Raw genomic sequence first — 5,553 nt, forward strand, 5'->3', positions numbered from 1 at the left:
CCACTTCCCTGGGCAGGCTGTTCCAGTGTCTGACAACCTTTCAGTGAAGAGATTTTTTTCTAATATCCAGTCTAAACCTCCCCTGGCACAGCTTGAGGCCGTTTCCTCTTGTCCTGTCATTTGTTATGGGGAAAAAAGACTGACACTCCCCTCTCTGGAACCTCTTTTCAGGCAGTTGTAGAGAGCAATCAGATCTCCCCTGAGCCTCCTCCAGGCTAAACAACCCCAGTTTCCTCAGCTTCTCCTCACAGGACTTGTGCTCCAGACCCTTCACGCTATTTGTTGCCCTTCGCTGGGCATGCTCCAGCACCACAGTGTCTTTCAGTGAGGAGCCCAAAACCAAACACAGTATTTGAGGTGTGGCCTCCTCAGTGTTTTAGGTGCAAACAGTTGTAAAGGCTCTGTCAAATCCAGTGGCAGAACTGCACTGCACTCAGTGTCCTGGAGATGCCGCTGTTGACCCTCACAGCTAGAACAGCCAGAGTCCTCTTTATCCTTAGCCAGCATTGTCTCTCAGAAGAAAACGTGAAAGAGTGCAAAGCTTCATCTTGCTTTTAAAATTTAAATCTGAAAGCAAATATACGTAGGCATATAAGTGGTGTGTAGGGGTGTTTTTTATACACCCAGTGTGTTTCTGTTGCTGTGATGGTTGTAGCGCTTCTAGCTGTGGGGTCCTGAGCTCCTACTTTGACAGTACCTGGGAGAAAGGATCTCTGCTTCTAGGAACTGTAACTATTCATTTCATTCTCCCAGTGAGTTTTGAGGTTTTGTATGATACTTCTCTTGACTGGTTTTTGGTGTGAGGAAAAAATGCTTCACTTCAACTGTAAAATGATAAAATGCGCAATTTCCTTTCCCATATCTCTTTGATATATAAAAAGCCAAGTCAGATAACAGCTACCTGCACTGAAGAAGGAATATGAGTGTTGTGTATTTTGTGGGTCAGGTACTGTTTTCCTACTTGCATGAAAATAAACTATTTTTCTGTTCTTTGCAGCTGGAAACAGCGTGGAGGTTGATGAATCTTTATTCCAAGAAATGGATGATTTGGAGTTGGAGGATGAAGAGGATGACCCTGACTACAACCCTGTTAATTTAGATAGTGATTAGAGATTTTTGAACTGTTGCTGTCATCAGTATGGACATATATAAGGAGAGAGGGGCAGGCAGGAAAGCCACAGCATCTGTGGTTTTAGTGATGTCTGTTGTTTTTGGGTGATTTTTTTTTTCTTTTTTCCAAAGAAAAAAAACCAAAATATTTTAAATCCAGGAGAATGGTCTTCTGATGACTTTCATCAAAAATAAATTTACTTGAATATTTCAAATGAAAAATTTGAGGAATATTGATCTATCTGAAAATGCTCTTCTATTTTCTCTTACTTTTTCCTTCCCACTTCTGTAACTTTCCATTGAAGAATGTGACAGCAAGCAAGATGGAAAGATGTTTTAGCAAGCACTGAACACCTGCATCTGAAAGCTGAGCAGCTGTTCTGCTGCCTGCCACCTAGGATATACATACATGGGTAGCTTTCGTAAATAAAAGGGATCAGGTACTATGCAGTTAACTTTTAATTCTTTCTTCTGTGGAATTTTATAACACTTTGTGTAATGCTCAGTTCGGGTGCCCCCAACCTATCAGCTTTAGATAGGCAGCACTAGTCACCTTTTAGTAAGGCACAGCCTTATTAAAGTTTAATGGAAACCATTTCCATACTACTAGAGTATAATCTTCTGCCATAGTTGAAGGATAATTGTTTCAAAATTACTAGTTCATGTCTGTAAGGGGAAAAAAAAAATCAGAATGAGATGAAACCCTCTTAAAAAGTTTGGTTAATTTGTTCAGAGTGGATTGTTTTTATTTTGAACTTGTGCCTCAATGAACTTCCATTAAAAAGAAACCCCAAAACAACCCACACCCTAGGAAAATCAGTTTGCTTTTGGCAACAGACTAGGTCGAAACACTATCAGTGGAGTGCAGATTCCAGTACCAGGATTTACAGGGCTTATAGGTTTGAATGTAATGGGTGTTGTTTTACCAGCATCGTGTTGGCAGCCCGTAAAGGTGAGCGCAACGTAGGGTAAAGCTACACGTCAACCTGTGGATGTTCACCGTCGTGTGGAGTTGTTTACGGAGCTAACAGCTTGATGTTAGACCCCTTCTCCCTTCCCACCTCCAAAAACCCCCAAAACACTGCGGAACTCTGGTGTTTAAACGTGCTGTGCTTGAGACTGCGTCAGCTAGAAGGATGACAGTGTGGATGGAGGTTTCAAAAGACAGCTCTCCAGCCCGAGAACCGCCAGGCACCCCAAAGACTGTGCTGAGTTTTAAAATACTGATAGCAGACTGCCTTAACTGCGCCACCTCCAGCCTTTGATGGGGATTGCACTGAAGTGTCACAGTGCTTGGAGGATGAATAAAGTTACGAACTTTGGTGTTTGGAAATTCAGTTGCAGAAATAATGGTGTAAAAGATTCTCTGCTCATACTGCTCGAGAACATGTGTTTAGGATGAACTCCTTTAACAAGTTTCAGTAGGGTTTTTTTTTTATTCAAGGTGAATTAATTTCTAGTAGATAGGAATAAATGTGGAAGTACCCTGTAAATATTTTTATAAATTAACCACGTGCCTTTGTTCCTACTCCATTTGTCCTCCATTTGATCTTTTCAGTTTTGGCTGTTAAGAACTCTGGACAAGCACCTGAGTTTCAGTGATGATGATGTATGTTTCAAAGCAATAAGCAGGATCATTGTTCCAGCAGAGTTACCAAATATATCTAAAAAATTGTGAGCTGATGTGCTATGAAGTCTGACTTTTCCAAAGATACGGTTGGATTGGAAGCCTCGTAGTGACTACATCCAGCTTCCCATGTAAGTGCTAGGATGCTTTAAAATGCTCTTCAGCACTGAACTTGATCTACTTCTGGTCTGTCTCAATTCAGCTGCGTAAAAACCTTTTAACTGCTAAGGCTGCTTTCCATTTTCAGCTACGTGTGTTTAGAACTGGCCTTTTTTTCATAGAAGGAGTGAACTAGATCTCTGAAAACTGGACTGAGACCGAGAATGCTGTGTAGTCTGTGCAAAATGTGTAATCTGAGAAAATTTTCCAAGTGGGTCCCTGGTAAGAATCATCTACATACGAAAAAAAAGTTTCTCGTTAATGGTTTTTCTGATGAATGAGATTTTTTCTAATCTGTTTTCACACAACATAATTTTTGCTTTTCATGCAGAGGATGTGAAGCTTAAAAGTGTTAAAACGATGCCAAACAAGTTAAAATGTGAAAGTGTGTTTTTGCTGTTACATGCTGTATTTCAAAGCAGGGGAAATAATAAGGGTTGAAATGACAAAAGGAAAAAAATTGCGTGAAGTCAGTTCCTCCAGGTCTTTGGAACAAGTTTCAGTGACTCAGCCTGAACTTCAACGTCGTAAGCAATTAACATCTGTGAAATAAAAGGGAATTTGACAGAGAGTAAGCTCGTCTGTGTTTGCGTGTTGGAGTTGGCTGGAACGGACCGAGATAAGGTTTATTTTGGTGGAAGAAGTTTAGGTGAGATTATTTTTTTAATTTTCTTATGCACTTTGGATTAGATTGACGTCCAATTAATATTAATCTACTAAAGTTTAGTCTGATACATCATCAAAAGTTTATCGATGGAATTTTAATAATTCAAAATCATGGTGCTGACAAACCCTGCTTGTATCTTGCTTTTAACTCTCAAAGTCCAAAGCTTGCACTCTGATGTGGGTGGGGAGGTTATGGTGAGTTGCAACACCGTGCTACGACCAGAGCTGCTTTGGTTTTGATGGCAGGGAATTTCTGAATACTCGGTGCCTGAGCCCTACGAAAATTCACAGGATGGTGCCCGCCACATCAGGATGCTGTAGGAGTATGACCTTGGGCACGCTGCAAAGCCTAGGATTTTGCACCTGGAGTGTGACTGCATTATGATCTGCTTTAGAGCGAACAAAAACTAGGGGTGGTATGCTTACTTTTTTTCTTTTTTTTATTCAAATAGGTCAGTGGTCAGTGTATTTTGGCCAAAAATGGGGAGTTCAAAGTACAGAGCCTGTGGGGCTAATCAGAGTCATAGAAAGCCAGGTTGGACAGGACTTCAAGGATCATCTGGTTGAACCTTTCTTGGCAAAAGCACGGCCTAGACAAGATGCTGCAGTACCCTGTCCAGCCAAATCTTGAAGTGCCTGGTGTTGGGGAATCCATCTCTTTCCTGGGGAGATTATTCCAATGGCTGATTGTTCCCACTGTGAGAAATTTTCCTCTTGTGTCCAATTGGAGTCTTCCCTGGAGTAACTTGCACCCATTACCCCTTGTTTTTCCACGTGAGTCCTTGTAGAAAGGGAGTTTCCATCTTCTTTGTAGCCACCCTTTCAATACTGGAACATGGTGATGAGGTTTCCCCTAATCCTTGTTTTCCAAAGGCTGAACAAACCTGGTTCTCTCAGGCTTTCCTCATCTGGCAGGCTTCCCAGCCCTTGGATCATCTTTGTGGCCCTTCCCTGGACCTCTCCAGCCTGTCCACACCTTTTTTGCACAGCAGGGACCAAAACTGAACACAGTATTCCAGGTGCAGCCTGACAAGTGTTGAGTAGAGTGGGATAATGACTTCTTTGTCTCTGATGGTGCTGTCCTTGTTGATGCAGCCCAGCATCCCGTTGGCTTTCATTCCCGCAGCAGCCCACCGTTTGCTCATATTGAGCTGGTCCACCGGGACCCCCAGGTCCCTTTCCACAGAGCTGCTCCACAGCCGGGTAGATCCCAGCCTGTGCTGCACCCCTGGATGATGTTGTCCCAGGTGCAAGACCTTACTCTTGTCCTTGTTGAACTTCCAAGGTTCTTGCCAGCCCACTCTTCCAGCCTACCCAGGTCTTCCTGCAGGGTGGCTCTCCCTTCCAAAATGTCCACTTCCCCACTCAGTGGGGTATCATCAATTATGCTGCGCTTGAACCCATCACCCAGACCCCTTATGAAGGTACTGAAGAGCGTTGGGCCCAATATCAGTCCCTGGGGGACGGACCCCGCTTGTGGCAGGTTACCAGCTTGAGAAGGAGCTGTTGACCACCTCCCCCTGGGAGCAAATGTCAGCCAGGTCCCACCCACCGCACCATCACTCGCCTAGACCGTAACCCATCGGTGTCTCCAGGAGGAGGTGGTGGGAAACCACACTGAAAGCCTTGGAGAAATCCAGGTAGACCGTGTCCACCGCTCGGCCCACATCAACTAAGCAGGTTACTTTGTCATAGTATCAACTTCAGTCTTCTAGGAGGCGTATAACCATCGGCCTATCTCCAGTTTTTCAGCTGTGTGGTTGCTGGAATAAATTCCAAGTTTGCTGGACCAGACTCTGCCTGGATCCAGGATGCTGACACCTTCGGCCCTGAGAGAAAGAGCTGACATGAGTGCTCTCTGTCATGTTGCAGAAGCTGACAGGGCCTGAAGTACAACTATTTTTTGTTTGTTTATGTGGTTTTTGGTTTGTTTTGTTTTTAATAGCCCTTCAGTGCCTTGCAACGTGGCTCAGAGTGGGAGGGAGAAGGGA

The sequence above is a fragment of the Eurypyga helias genome, unplaced genomic scaffold, assembly GCF_000690775.1.
Source record: "Eurypyga helias isolate BGI_N326 unplaced genomic scaffold, ASM69077v1 scaffold1603, whole genome shotgun sequence".
NCBI classification, from domain to species: Eukaryota; Metazoa; Chordata; class Aves; order Eurypygiformes; family Eurypygidae; genus Eurypyga; species Eurypyga helias.